The sequence below is a fragment of the Leopardus geoffroyi genome, chromosome X (assembly GCF_018350155.1).
Source record: "Leopardus geoffroyi isolate Oge1 chromosome X, O.geoffroyi_Oge1_pat1.0, whole genome shotgun sequence".
NCBI classification, from domain to species: Eukaryota; Metazoa; Chordata; class Mammalia; order Carnivora; family Felidae; genus Leopardus; species Leopardus geoffroyi.
In genome coordinates, this window is record NC_059343.1 from 127351860 (window position 1) to 127367667 (window position 15808).

Sequence of the window (15808 nt, forward strand, 5' to 3'; positions counted from 1 at the left end):
TCGGTGTTGCACGGGGATTGGGCTAAGGGGAGTGGTGAGAGGGGGGATTCACAGACCAGACGGCCACGGAGAAGCTTTCGGGGGGTTCTGGCTATGCTCATCATCCCGATCGTGGTGGTTTTGCACGAGTAAACAAGTGTCAAAATGTGCCAAATTGTATACTTTAGACAACACCCTTTGATGTACGTAAGTTCCATCCGAATAAAGCTGTTGGAAATACAGTGCATCAAATATCCTGCACGGTTGAAAGGACAATCCTGAGGTACACGGCCGTGTCGCCACCTCGAAGCTGAAGAAATCAACACCGCCAGGTGCCCGTCCACAGCCACCGGCTGTCACTCCAGCCTGCGCCGTTGTGATAGTCCCTGCCTCGTATACATTAGTTCGTGTCTCTCTCCCTTCACTAACCTTTATGTTTATGTTATTAAATATAGCCACAGTTAATGGATTTTCATTCCTGTATGATATCCCTAATTTTTTTTACGTTTATTTATTTTCAACAGACAGAGCGGGAGTGGGGCAGGGGTGGGGGGCGGGACACAGAATCCGGAGCAGGCTCCAGGCTCCGAGCGGTCAGCACAGAGCCCGACGAGGGGCTTGAACCCACAAACCGTGAGACCATGACCTGAGCCAAGTCGGACGCTTAACCGACTAAGCCACCCGGGCGCCCCCTTTTAAAAAATTTTTTTAATGTTTGTTTATTTTCGAAAGGGAGAGAGAGACAGAGTGCAAGCAGGGGAGTAAACTTTAGAATCAGCTTGTTGTATTATGAGTTTGATAGATATCGCATCGAATGTGTAATAAATCCACTTGGAGAAAATTGACACCTTTAAAGTATTGACGCTTCCCCTCCGGCCATGTATGTGTCTCATTTACTTAGGTCTTCTTCCTTAACGTCCCTCATTAAAGTTTTATAACTTCTTCCACAAAGGGCTTGCAAATCTTTTATAAATGTATTCCTAAGTGTTTTTTTTTAAGTAGCCTTCATGCCTAGCGCAGAGTCCCAATGCAGGGCTTGAACTCACAACCCTGGGATTGTGACCTGAGCTGAGATCAAGAGTCGGATGCTCAACCGACTGAGCCACCCGGGCGCCCCTATCTTGTGTTTTTTTTTAATGCTATTGCAGGGGCGCCCGGGAGGCTCAGTCGGTTGAGCACCCGACTTCAGCTCAGGTCACGATCTCGTGGTTCGTGAGTTGAAGCCCCACGTCAGGCCGTCTGCCGTCAGCACGGAGCCCGCTTCGGATCCTCTGTCTCCCTCTCTTTCTGCCCTTCCCCCGTTCATTCTCTCTCTCTCCACATTGAAAAACTACATAATGCTATTGCAAATGGTGTATTATTTTTTCAAATTTCATTTTTGAACTCTTCGCTCCCGATAGAAACATAAATAATTTTTATATATGGATTTTACATCCAGCAACCTTGTTACACTCTCCTCGTAAGTATAATAATTTATCTCTAGATTCTTTGGTGTATCGTAACACACATCAAATCACCGGTGAATAATGACAGCCTTCCCTCGCCTTTAGCTTTTACTTATTTTTCTTGCCCTGACTGGAACAGACATTACAATGTCAACAAAAGTGGCGACGGTAACGAGCAGCCTTTTCTTACTTCTGATCTCCAGGCAAAGCTTTCATTTTCTACTATTTTTATAGGGCTTTTGCGAAGGAAGCTCATTTTAATTCCCAGTTTCCTGAGTTTTCTCTTTAATGAATAGTAGACATGTTATCAAATGCTTTTTTTTTTTTTTTGCACCTAATGTGATGACCATGTAATTTTTATGCCTTAACCTATTAATGTGGTTGATTACAATAAATTATTCTCTCTTTTTAAGAGGGATTCTTTTTTAATTTTTTTTTTAATTTTTTTTTTTTTTTTTTACTATTGAGAGAGAGAGAGAGAGAGAGAGAGAGAGAGAGAGGTGGGGAGGAGCAGAGGGAGAGAGAGACTCTCAAGCAGGTTCTATGCTCAGTGAGGAGCCCGGCTCAGGGCTTGATCCCATGAGCCAGTATTATGACCCGAACTGAAATCAAGAGTCAGATACTCAACTGCCTGAGCCACCCAGGTGCCCCAATAAATTATATTCTCTTATTTTTTTTTTTTTCAACGTTTATTTATTTTTGGGACAGAGAGAGACAGAGCATGAACGGGGGAGGGGCAGAGAGAGAGAGAGAGAGAGACACAGAATCGGAAACAGGCTCCAGGCTCTGAGCCATCAGCCCAGAGCCTGACGCGGGGCTCGAACTCACGGACCGCGAGATCGTGACCTGGCTGAAGTCGGACGCCCAAACGACTGCGCCACCCAGGCGCCCCTATATTCTCTTGTTAAACCAACTTTGCACTCCACAGATAAATGCAACCTGGTCACTACGTGTTATCATCTTTAGATGTTGCTAATATTTTGCTTGGATTTTTTGCATCTATGCTCATGAGTGAGCTCGGCCAATAATTTTCTTTCTTGTAATGTCTTTGACACATTTTGGAGTCAGAGTTATGTTCGCCTTCTAACAAAATTGTATCCTTTTTTGTTATTTTCTGAGAGAATGTGTATAACACTAGAACTGTTTGTTCTTCAATATTTGACAGATCTTGCTGACAAGGTCATCTGGGCCTGGAGTTGGCTATAGGGGGGATATTTACTGGTAAAAATAATTTTATGATTATATGACTACGTAGGGTTTCTGCCTTTTCTTTGTGTGTGTCCACATTAAGTTTTATTTTAAAAAAGCAACTGTACATTTTAACATTTAAAACTGAGCATTATTTTTCCTTTTCAGTGAAACAAAAAAATTTTTTTTAAATAAACAGGAACAGGGGAGCCTAGGTGGCTCAGTCAGTTAAGCATCCGACTGCTGACTTCCGATCAGGTCATGATCTCACAGTTTCTGAGTTCGAACTCCGAGTCGGGCTCTGTTCTGACAGTGCAGAGCGTGCTTGGGATTCTCTGTCCCCCCCCCCCCCGCCTCTCCCCGTGCGCTCCCTCTGTCTACTCCAAAATCAATAAATAAACATAAATAAATAAATAAATAAATAAATAAATAAAAGTGTCATCTTCAACTGCAAGGATATCTGTTAAACATCACAATTAAACATGCCAGAGGAGAAGCCATGTTGTCAAAGTGCCCACTTAACCCACCCAAATATCTCAAACCCACCCTTTGTGGACCTTCTAAAACCCTATTCTCTAAGGGGTTTCTTCTTCTTTTTTTTTTTTTTTAAAGAGACAACAGACAGATACATGTTGGTAAATGCTAACTGTCCATATTCTCCCAGAGATACAATGTCATCTCTGAGCACAATATGCAGAGAAAGGAGGGGACAGCTAGGATCACACATACTACTGCACAGGGGCCTCGCAGCCTCCCATTTCCGGCAGAGCTAGGGGACCAGAAGGGTTTTCTTTTCACCCACAGAGCAAGCAAGCACAGTGTGTTGATTCCATACACTTTGCGTTGAGACAGGGAGGGGTTAAAAATAAATTTGGAACAGAAAAGCAGGGAGATTCTTTTCCCACGCTGTTCTGCTCCGGGTATTTCCCCCCAAAATAATTTGAGAACCGTGGTACAAAGGGAGAGAAAAGAGACTTCAAAAATCAGCGTAAGAGGAGGGAAAAAGAAAAGACAGCAGCTTGCCCCCCGGGACTGGAGAACAGTACAAAAGGTCCTTTCTCCCTGTCATGGTCATCTTCCACTCCTCTCCCTCCTTCAGCATCCGTATCGGGAACCAAGTAGCGCTGTCAACGCATTTGGCCAAATAGCATCTTTGATGGCCTCTCGTAACTCATCTGCCCTCTGGTCCCTCACACGGTCTCTCCCCGCTGGCTCTACTCTGCGTTTGCCTCGAACGTTTCATCAGATTTCCACTTGATTTTCGTGGACTTGGAAGATGGGTCACCACTCTCCTTCGGATGGAATTCTTTGGCGAGAACTTTATTTTCGAAATAAGGGTTTTCAGCAAAATAGAAATCTATTCTGTCGCCTGACTTAACATCTTCAAATTCTGTCCCCTCAACTCTTGTCAAATAACGCAGTGCCCTTCATCCTCCTCCCCAAGAAGCACACACTTGGGGATGGCCGATGAACGTCGTCACCCCCAAACTTGGGATCTGGGCGATCAATTCTGACCGCTTCTGAAAACGCGGCTGGCGGCGTTTGTTACATTTCGATTCTACTTCCAAAACGGGCTCCCTGGCTTCTTCGTTAAGTCTGTCTCTTTCATTTTGTACCTCATCAATATGTTCAACTGCTTCTGGTTGTTCCCTTTCTCCCTTCGGCACGTGCTGATAGGTGGACGTCTCCTCCCACTTGGGGGCGGGAGGTAGTCTTTATTTCTTTCTTCCAGGCGGCGGGAGCGACGACTGGCATTTGGGGGCCATGCTGTGAGGACCGTCCACGAAACAGGCGCAGACGCGCGTGTGGAAGGAGCTCTGAATACTGTCTGTCTTTTCTTGAGTCAATACCGGGCATTGTTTTTTTCTTGGAATTTGTTCGTTTCAACAGCGTTTTCAAATGTTATTATGATCCTGAAGCTTCCACCTCTGCCAGGCAGATCTGCTCTGCCCCCTGCTCTACCGATCATGTCACCATTCTGGTGACAACAGTCCAGACTGGTGTCTGAAGTGGGAACGACACGAAGACCCCAAGTACAGTGGGTAAATTTTATTTAAACTTAAGAAAAAAATGGAATGTCTCCCAACCTAAGCAGGACTTTTTCATGAGAAATAAACTGAACTTTCTTCCACTGTATTTCTTTCTGTCTTTTTTTTTTTGGGGGGGGGTGCTTTCCTTTCCTTTTTTTTTTTCTTTTTATTTCTTTTTTTTTTTTTTTTTTGTTTCAGAGAGAAAGAGAGCAGGAGGGGGCAGAGAGAGAGAGAGAGACAATCCCACTGAGCGTGGAGCCTATCTTTGGGGCCTATTTTTGGACTCAATCCCACAACCCTGAGATCATGCCCTTGGGAAAGTAACATGCTTTACGCCTATGTAAGAAGTTTGTCGACACGTGCCTCTTCTGCTGCAGCCTGTCCCTGAGAGCTGCACCTTAAGGCAGCCTTCTCTAGCCGGCTGCCTCACTGCCCTTTGCTTATACGTATTTTGTTATTGATGGAATTTGAGGTGGGGTTCACGAGCAAATGGCTAAGAGAGAATTCTTGAAGACACTTTTGTTGCAAAAAAAAAAAAAAAAAAAAAAAAAAACAAACGTGATTTTATTAAAGCACCAGGGACAGGACCCGTGGGCAGAAAGAGCTGCATTGGGCTTGTAAGGAGTGACCGATGATATACTTTTAGGTTGGGGGGGGGGGAGGGTAGAGATAAAGTTAGTTTCCATGGAATTTCTGGATGCTGTAGGCAGGGTCTCACAGGACCCTGAAGATTTAGCTATTGTCCAGGATAAGGTTGCTTTTAGTTTTTGAGGAAGTGTAACCATTAAGGCAGCTATAAACGTCTAGTGGAGTGTTACACACCGCAGGTGTCTGACGTCTATCAACGGGCTGCGGGCTCTAAGGGAATTTGATTTAAACTACATCTTGCTTGCCTTGGTTTCCCTCATCACATATCATATCTCTGGCCGAGACCGTCACTTTCACAGTTTAGAGGTTTCCCCCACTGTCGCTCACCTCACGATAGCTGCCATCGAAGGGGAGCCCTGGCCCTTGCGAAGTCCTGGGGGTGAGGGTCCTCGAGTCTCCAGCCCTCCTTCCGGGAGGGTGGCTACTGACTGGGGAGTTGAGTGTTGCTCGCAGTGACTGAGCAGGCTTTTGGGTTCTTGTCTGTCAAAGTCTGGTGGCTACCTGACGTTTCCGGTCTCCTGGTCCGTCCTTGTTAGTTTCTCTGGTGTTTCATGCAGAGACGGTGAGAGTGCTGTTTCTGTGAATTGTGACCGTGTCCCAGGATGCAAAACTGACCGGACCACTTTAGCGGGTCCGTCTCCCAGTTTAGAAATCACAAGCCTCGGGGCGCCTGGGTGGCGCAGTCGGTTAAGCGGCCGACTTCAGCCAGGTCACAATCTCGCGGTCCGGGAGTTCGAGCCCCGCGTCGGGCTCTGGGCTGATGGCTCAGAGCCTGGAGCCTGTTTCCGATTCTGTGTCTCCCTCTCTCTCTGCCCCTCCCCCGTTCATGCTCTGTCTCTCTCTGTCCCAAAAATAAATAAACCTTGAAAAAAAAAAAAAAAAAAAAGAAATCACAAGCCTGGGTGAGGTGTCCTTCTCCCAGATTGAAGTGACACACCAGAGTCTTTGTGCCCCTGCGCTGATGCTTTGTGCCCAGGGCCAGCCTCAGCCCGGTGGCCCTCCCTGTGACCTCGTGGGGGGGGGGGGGTCTGTTTACACTTAACCTCCAGCTCTAGCCGCAGAACTGGTTCTGCCTGTTTCCTGTGGTCTCTGCCTGCCTGGAGCTCTGCTCCCTGGAGTCCAGGGGACTGGGGCGCGCTGTGCGTCTGTGTCTTTTAAGGAAAGGTACATGCAAGTAGCTGTAGAAACGGGACAGGTTCGCAGGAGAGGTGCCCGCATGCGAATGGGCTCCTGGAGGAGTGTGCTTCCTGGCGGAGTCCAGGGCACCTGTGACATCTGGAGCGTGGCTGTTGCGGCTCTGAGTCCTATACTGGGAGGGAAGCAGTGAGCTCCAGCCAGCTCATGAGCCCACTCTCTACCCAAGCTCCCCGAGGCTGGTTCTGTTTCTCTTTATTTCTCCCCCTCAGAAGAACCGGAGGAATTTCAGGAAAATACACATGTAGGCTAAGGGGGGATGGCAGGGAAAGCTGTGGATGCCAGTCTGATGTGGAACCTTCGCCCCGATTCCTAGCCTGCCCGCAGTGCGCTCCGACCAAGTACCAACTTCCCGTGGGGCCCCACGAAGTGTCAGTCTGCACCTAGGAGTTAGCGAGCTTATCACGGAGATGCTGAAACTTGGTACCCAACGAAGATCCCCGATTCAGGCACGGTCGCCATGGTGGGGGCCGGGTGGGGGCCGGGTGGGGGGGACCTCTATCCTCCGCAGGAGGCCGCCTGGACAGTCTCCAGATTCTTCAGCCGGGTGAAGGCGGGGCATTTTGTCTGTATGCGTATTGGTGGGAGGAGTTTCCCTAAAAGGTACGTTTGCCCACATCCGGAGGAAATGAACAAATGTAAGCCCACACCTCCGACGCTGTGAAAGTGCTGGCTCCTTAAGGTTAGGAAACAAGAAACCACAGGCTGGGTTTGAGCCCAGGCAGGTTTCCTGAGCAAAACTCTCACTGCCAGTCCCCTGACAGCTCGGAGGGCTGTCCCCCGGGATCAGGGAACAGGCACTAGAGGCCCAGGCTACCATCACACCCTGGTCAGGGCTCGAAGGCCTCCTCAAGGAGCCTGACTTCTCTTTGACCTCGAGGGGACGGGGCCACACCCCCTTGAGGGTGGGTTGTTAGGGTGGTCACGTGAGGCTGCAACGGTCACGGTCACGAGGATGGTCCTGCAGTGGAAGCAGCAGGGATGGCGCTCCCCTGACAGCGACCCAGCAGCCACGAGGAGGGAGATGGGCCATTTCAGCCCACACCCCAGGCCACAGCCCAAGGGCCGGTGCCAGAGCAGGGAGCGATTTGTTGTGATTTCTTTTCTCTTGCCAAATAAACAGACGTTTCTGAAACTAACTTTGTATTCTTTTTCCTTTGTTTTAAGTTTGTTTACTTATTTTGAGAGAAAGAGAGAGAGGCAGAGAGAGAGGGGTAGGGAGAGAATCCCAAGCAGGCTCCACACTGTCAGCACGGACCCCAGCATGGGGCTTGATCTCGAGAACCGTGAGATGGTGACCTGAGCCGAAATCAAGAGTTGGATGCTTAACCAACTGAGCCACGCAGGTGCCCCCTGTGTTCTTTTTCTTAAAGAAGGACCCCGATTGTGTGAACATCAGTCCCCGTGCAATGCGGATCTATCCTCCGGTATGCCTGTTCAGATATTTAAATAAATAAAAGATACTGATCTTACAGGGGGGAAAAATCACACTGATGAAATTTGAAGTGGGGTTCGTGAGCAAACGGCTAAGAAAGGATTCTTGAGACGTCGGTGGTACACGAGGTGGTTTTATTACAGCACGGGGACAGGGCCCATGGGCAGAAGAGCTGCGCTGGGAGTGTGAGGAGAGACTGATGATATACTCTTAAGTTTGTGGAGGGAGGGGAGGGCTAGATAACGTGAGTCTCCAAGGAATTTCTGGATGCTGAAAGCAGGGACTCTCAGGACCCTGAAGATTTAGCTAGTGTCAAGATAAGGTTGCTTTTAGTCTTTAAGGGAGTGTAAACGTTAGGGCATTAAGGCAGCCATAAATATCTAGGGGAGTGTTACTCACTACAGATGTCTGACATCTACCAACGGGCTGCACGCTGTAGGGGAATTTAATTTAAACTACATCTTTCTTACCTTTGTTTCCCTCGTTAATATCATGGTTTTTTCTATGCACAAAGGCAAGCTCCAAGTGCTCAAAAGGGTAAAGAGAAAAACTGATCAATAAAATCATTGAATTTTTGGTTACCGTACTCTAATAAGTGAGGATAAAATATGTATGTATAACCATATAAACCAACCAAGCTATTAATTAGTAAAAGCCCGAAACGGTAGTCTTGTTTCCACAATACACTGTTTTTCTCTCTCAAAAAGGTTTTGAGTAAGAGAAAATGAGAAGTGGGTTTGTTGTGTGTGTGTGTTTTAATTGCCATGATATCCTGGTTGCTAAGTTAGAGGATAAGGGACGAGGAAACACACACCGCTATCAGGCCAAACATCAACAGTTGCGAAGAAGCTTCGGGAACCTCTCCTGTATTAAACACTCTTACTGATATTTCAGGGGCTTTAACAACGTAAGAGACAAATGGGGAAGTGGCCTCCAGCCTGACAGGAAAGGGAGGGCAGAGAGGTTCACCCTGCCCCACGTGCCTCCATGGGGCCAATGGAGGGGGGCCGCAGGCCCCACCGGTCATGGGATTCTCTGGCCATTCGAGCTGGGGACCAGGTGGCCTCGGGGGGCACGGGCCCTGGTCATTGCATCCATCTCCACATGATGCAACCCCTCATTACTTGTGATTTAAAGTTTCGGACCCTACTTCTGAAGCTGTGGCTTTTGTTCTACTCCACTTGGTAAAATAAGGCCAAGAAAACAATCCAAGCTTCTCGAGTTCCTTCAATATTTCTTTGCAAGGTAAACCCCTGAATAAATTGTTTTATTAATGTTCATTTGAAAGATAGTTATGTCTCCTCCCAAATTTTATTACAGTATAAAATATCATGCAGGGGTGCCTGGGTGGCTCCGTCGGTTAAGCATCCAAATTCAGCTCAGGTCATGATCTCGCAGCGGTCCGTGAGTTTGAGCCCCGCATCGGGCTCTGTGCAGACAGCGCAGAGCCAGCCTCGGATCCTCTGTCTCTCTGTCTCTGTCTCTGTCTCTCTCTCTCTCTCTCTCTGCCCTCCTCTGCTCACTCTCTCTATCTCAAAAAATAAGTAAACATTAAAAACCATATGCAAATGCTACATTTGGGGTTTTGCCAGATTTGAGATACATTTACTATTAATTTCTTACAAGAAGATTTATTAAATGGAACTTCCTAAACTTGTCGTACTTATCCTATAGATCAGATACGTTATCATTTCTTACACTAAATATCTATGGCTATGTAAATGTGTACACATGAGTTGAATGAAATTGAGTTAAAATAATTAATGTCTTCATTTGAAAAATTGATCCTTTTAAATGTCTAACAATAACAGTAATTATTTACTTGTCCAAAGTTACTCCACTTTGTAAACCGGGTTATTTTTTATTCATCAAGTGTGATTATATTGTTCTTCAATGTCAATCTACTATAATTTCTTAATCCATTGACTTTGTGACCTTGGGTGAACAATAAATTGAGGTGGTTAGTACATAATCTCTACCTGGGCAATTTCCAAAGGAATTAAAATTCATACAGACAGAAAATGGAGAACTGCTCACTTTTTACTTACACATTGTTGTCTGCGTGTAAACACATTTGCCCCACATACGGCTCAAACTCAGAAAATCGCCATAGTATAAACATTGTTTTGTGCTACACCCAGTTGTTTTAATTGTATTTTATTTTATTTTATTTTTTATTTTTTTTTTCAACGTTTATTTATTTTTGGGACAGAGAGAGACAGAGCATGAACGGGGGAGGGGCAGAGAGAGAGGGAGACACAGAATCGGAAACAGGCTCCAGGCTCTGAGTCATCAGCCCAGAGCCTGACGCGGGGCTCGAACTCACGGACCGCGAGATCGTGACCTGGCTGAAGTCGGACGCTTAACCGACTGCGCCACCCAGGCGCCCCTTAATTGTATTTTAAAAACCTAAAGACTTAGGGGCGCCTGGGTGGCTCAGTCGGCTCAGGTCACGATCCCACGGTTTGTGAGTTCAAGCCCTGCATCGGGCTCTGTGCTGACAGCTCGGAGCCGGGAGCCTGCTTCGGATTCCGTGTCTCCCTCTCTCTCTCTGCCCCTCCTCTGCTCATGCTCTGTCTCTCTCTGTCTCTCTCAAAAATAAACAAACATTAAAAATTAAACCAAAAAAACCCTAAAGACTTAAAGTTTTAGATAATATCGCCATCTGAACATCTTTACCGTGACTGGACGTGAGTGTCCACTTGCATAATATGTATAAAGGTGTATGAAGTCAATAAATGTGTTTTTCTTTTATTTATTTTTTTTTTATTTTGAGAAAGAGATAGAAAGAGAGCAGGGGACGGGCAGTGAGGGGGAGAGAGAGAATCCCGAGCAGGCTCTGTAGGGTCAGCAGGAGCCCGACACAGGACTCGATCTCGAGAACCGTGAGATCGTGACCTGAGCAGAAACCCAGAGTCAGATGCTTCACCGACTGAGCCCCCCAGGCGCCCCAAGTCAATAGATGTTTTACAAGCTTACGTACAGTAGAGTAGAGAGGCCTGGGTCCTGAAGTAATCGCTAGCCTAGTAGGGACTCACAGCCCAAAACTCTGTCAACGGAGGTGTGTGTCCTTCACAACGGAGGCCAGTTATAAGAAAACAAGCAAACCAAGCGGCCAAGACTCTTTCTTAGAGGAGGAGCTAAAATTCCAACCGGTTATCATGTTTCTTCCTCCTGTGGGTTGTTATCAAATATCGTGACTCTGGTTACACTGGCAAGGCCGTGGGCGTTTCTGGTTCCAGGGCACCTGTGCTCTTACCAAGCAACTGCCCAGACTCCTCTGACAACTCTCTTTGATGCTGCCTTTCTCCGAGATGAGTCCTCACATTAATAACGTCCACGAGAGTGCTCTCCACGCCACTGCCCTCGCGAGAAGGCTGCTCCGCGGCGCCCAGGTCTGCTCCTTTGGCTGGCCCGGGTGACCCATTGTACGCTGCATGCGGATAAAGGGGGGCCGTTGGGAATAATGAGGCAGGATCACGAGGCGCCACAGTTATTAAAAGCAGAGGGATGATCAAAGCTCCCCTGTGCATTTATTAAGACGTCATTAATTTAAATATGTTTTGGCCAAGAGGAATAAAGTGCTGACACACTGTAGGCGAATCTCAAAGATAGTAGGCACCTCACAAGAGGTCAAAAGGCAGAAACAGTGGAAAAGCGAGTCAACAGGTGAACGGACACACAGAATGCGGTCTGTCCGGGCGACGGCGGCGACTCGGCCGGAACGAGGAATGCGGTTCTGACCCCTGCCACAACAGGGCCTGCCACAACAGGACCTGGAGGGCGGGGTGGAGTGAGAGCAGCCGGACGCAGAAGCCCGCATGGTGCGTGATTTCACGGACGGGAGATGTCCAGAACGGGCAAATCCGCGGAGGCCGAATGCCAACGGGTGGGTGCCAGCGGCCGGGGAGGGAGGGGAAGAGGGACTGGGGAGTGACTGCTCATGGGTCCAGGGTTTCTGTTTGGGATGACGAAAAGGTTCTGGAATTAGTGGTGATAGTTGTACCACACTGTGAATGTGCTGAATGCCACTGAACTGTACGTCTTACGATGGTGACTTTCATGTCATATGAATTTCTCTTCAAGAAGAAAACACTCAAACTGTGTTTCGGCCATTGCAAAAGTTCTCAGGGTAAATGTTCAAATGCTCGTGTTTTTACGCAAGAGCGAATACAAGTTCTCTTGGCACAATGGCTTTTATACCTTCTGAAAGATCATATTCCAACGTTTAAAATCCCCTTGTTTATTCATAGCTTCAGTGACACACAGAATGGACAGACTGTCGGGCTCGAGGTGGTTGCAAACAAGCGGCCAGCAGGACGGGGTCGTGGCGCGCAGCCTGGCTTGTCCAGTGGTGAGGACGCGGTCGCCAACACTTGGGAAGGGCAGTGCCGCTGTCACGGACCCACAGGCGCCCGCACCAGAGACCTCAGTGCCAACTGTTCAACAGCTTCTTCTGGTCCCTTGGCTTTCCTCTCGGGCGTGGGGATGCCAGCGCACTTCTCGCCGGACAGGTGGACACTTTCCGAAGATGGCTGCCTCGGTCGCTCCCGTTCTGCACGTTGTACTTGACCCCTCCCCCTCCCGACTAGAGGTGGGGTCTATTTCCCCTTCTCTTGGCCAGGGCCGGCCGGTGACTTGGGTTGACTATAGCGGAACGTGGCAGAAGATGGCACCGGGCGACTTCCGGGCCTAAGCCAGAAGAGGCTTTGCGGTCTATCTGCCCTCTCGGAACCCAGCCCTACCGTGGCAGGAAGTTTGGGCCGTCGTGCTCGAGAGGCCGCGAGGACAGAGGCCCTGGAGGACGAGCCGCCTCGCAAAGGAGGATAATACAGCCCAGCTAACAGCCAGCACCGACTGCCAGACGTGAGACGGAGCCTCCTCGGCGGTGCTCCCGGCGGGACGAAGTCACACGAGGGACCCCAACCGACACCATGTGGCGCGAAGGACCACCCCCCAGAGCCCAGTCAACACACAAACTCACGACACATGACAAATCATCGCTGTTTTAGGCCACTGAGTTTTAGCGTGGCTTGTCAGCAGAGACACTTGAGATCCAGACGGAATCGCAGAACATACGTGAAGTCCTGACAACAGCCCCAGAGTTCTCGAACAACACGCCTGAAAAGCTTGTAAAGGACTGAAGCCCAGAACGCCTAGGACCAAGTCCACACCAAAGACTCCTGGCCCACGACCGGGGGAGTCGGGCAGAATTACAGAGGCCTTTTGGGGATCAGGTGAAACTGTTCCTACAATATTTTTGGCATCGTCCTCGGTGCCTAGTTTACCTCTAGTTTACCAGGTGACGCCGGTGCAGACCAGTCCGGGCGGCCCACGGATAGCGGGATCACATCACATTCCCTGGCTGCCACCATGGGAAGGAGAAATACTACAATGCAGAAAACGGATACGAAAACCTGAAGACAATGAGAACGGATGGAGGTTCAGACACTTGGGTCTTCGGGTTTTCTTATCCGTTTTCTGCATTGTAGTACTTCTCAAGACAACGAGTACGCCCGTGTTTTGAGAGAGAGATTTGTGCTGAGAGCAGTCACCTTGACTTCTAGTCATTCAAATATGTCTTAGCATTCTGACCCTGCACCGCCAAAATTCATGTCCTTCTCACATGCAAAATGTATTCATTCCGTCCCAACAGCCCCAAAGGTCTTCCAGCACTGACCCAAAGTCCAAGCGCAAAGTCTCATCTATATGTCCTAAAAATCAGAAATGAGTAAGACTCAAGGTCTGATTCACGCCGAGGCAGATTCCTCTCCAGCTGTGAGTGTTTTTTAATGTTTTATTTACGTATTTCGAGAGACAGACAGAGGAGAGGGAGAAAGAGAATCCCGAGCAGACTCCACGCCATCAGCACAGAGCCCGACGTGGGGCTCAATCCCATGAACCGTGAGATCACGACCTGAACTGAAATCAGGAGTCAGATGCTCAATCGGCTGAGCCACCCAGGCGCCCCCAGCTGTGAGCCTTTAAAGCGAACAAGTTCAGGGCTTCCAAATTGCGCCGGGAGGATGGGCAGAGGGTAATCACCCCCATTCTAAAGAGGTGCAATTGGAAAGAAAGGGCTGAAAGGTCCCAGGCAAGTACAAAGTTCACCAGGCCCACCGGGGTGGAGGTCCTGCCTTCCAGACACCGTGGGCATCCTTGTCCCCACAGCTCTGCTGGGCACAGCCCCCATGGCAGCTCTCACACGCCGGAGTCGCGTGCCCGGAGCCTCTCTATCAGTGCAGGTCCCCGAGCTACAGGTGGCCCCAACCCCACGGTTCTTGCTGGCCCTCACCCTGGCCACGGCCCTCTGCCGGGGTCACATGCCTGCATCTCCAGGGGGATCCATCCTTGGAAATCCAGGTGGAGGGAGCCCTGCCCTGCCACAGCTCTGCCGGGCAGTCGTCAGTCCTCGTGCTTTGGGCAGCCCCGTCTCTGGGGCTTCGGGAGGCCCCATCCCCACAGCTTTGGGCGGGCGCGTCGGCCTGATGCAACCCAGGCAGCGGCCCCCCTTTGACGCCGAGGCGGCAGCATTGACAATCTCTGAAGCGATTTTGGGGTCCTTCCTTTGCCTTGAAGAAGAGCTCTCTGGACCTGTCCCCAGCCTTCCCGCCTGCCTGCCTGCCTGCCTGGCTCCTTCCCCTTCGGTGCAAAGTGGCAGCGTGCCCGCTGGGGTGGCCGATGAGGTCCAGGGTTTCACACCCACACTAGACGCCTCCCCAAAGGCTCCCCTGGCCACGCCCGTAGCATTCTCTTCCACGTGTGTTCTCTCATATTTTGCGACGCGGCTAGGTTGAGGATTTTCCAAATGTTTAAGTTCTGCTTCTCTTTGGACTAACCGTTTCATCTTGAAGTCATTCCTTCTCGAAGTTTACCACAAGCATTCAAGAGAAGGCAAGCTTCATCCCTTTGCTGAGATATTTCCTCAGCCAAGTACCCAATCCTGTCACTCGCCAACTCTGCCTTCCACACGACGCTACGAGGCGAGCGCGGTTCCGCCACGCTCTTGGCCGTTTTGCAAGGGCGGCCTTTCCTGCCATGTCCAAAGATAGGTCCTCTTGTCCCTCATTTCTACCAAAATTCTTCTCATGACCCTTAGGTAGCGTCTGAGAAGATGAGGACTTTTTTCCAGCTCTCCTCTTTAATGTCTGGGACCTCATCAGAATCGCCTTCGAAGGTCCCTTCATGGCAACACAGGCTTTCTCCAGCATATGCCTCCAAGCTCCAGCTTCTCCCCATGACCCGGTTCCAAAGCTGCTTCCACACATTTAGGGATCCGTTACAGCAGCGCCCCGATATTTGGTACCAACTTACCGTCTTAGCCTATTTGGGCTGCTATAACAAATACCACCTATTGGTTTGGCTTATAAACAACAGAAAGTAGTTTCTCCCGGTGCTAGAAGCTGGAAGGCAGAGATGGGAGGGCCAGCACCGTTGCGTGACAGCTCTCTTCCGGGTGGCAGACTTCTCACTGTGTCCTGCCGTGGGAGAAGGGGAAGGGGTCTTTCTCAGAGCTCTTCGATAAGGGCGTAATCTCACTCAGCCGGGCTCCCCTCTCATGATGCAATCACTTCCCAAAGGCCTCACGTCCTGAGACCAGCACACCGAGCATTATGATTTCAACGTAAGAGTTGCGGGGCGGTGGGGGGCGAACACAAACATTCAGGTCATCGCAAATTGTGAGACATTTGTAACTAACCTCAGGTGTGTGTGTGGGGGGGGGGGGGGGGAAGGGCGGTGGTTGTAGCAAGTCAGAGGAGAACTTGACCCTAAGCACTGTAGCCCGGGCAGCATGCTGGGCCTTTCCCCACGGGCTGCTGGGCTTATGAGCAAAGTGGTTATTTGCATCAGCCAATCGGTCACCCCTCTTGCCTTGTAGACTATAAGCG

The 15808-nt window shown here is 49.4% G+C and overlaps 1 pseudogene; it reads right to left on the bottom strand.

Annotated features, from left to right (window-relative positions):
• Positions 1–226: 226 nt before the first annotated feature.
• LOC123594483 lies at positions 227–4626 on the bottom strand (annotated as a pseudogene).
• Between the last annotated feature and the right edge of the window lie 11182 nt (positions 4627–15808).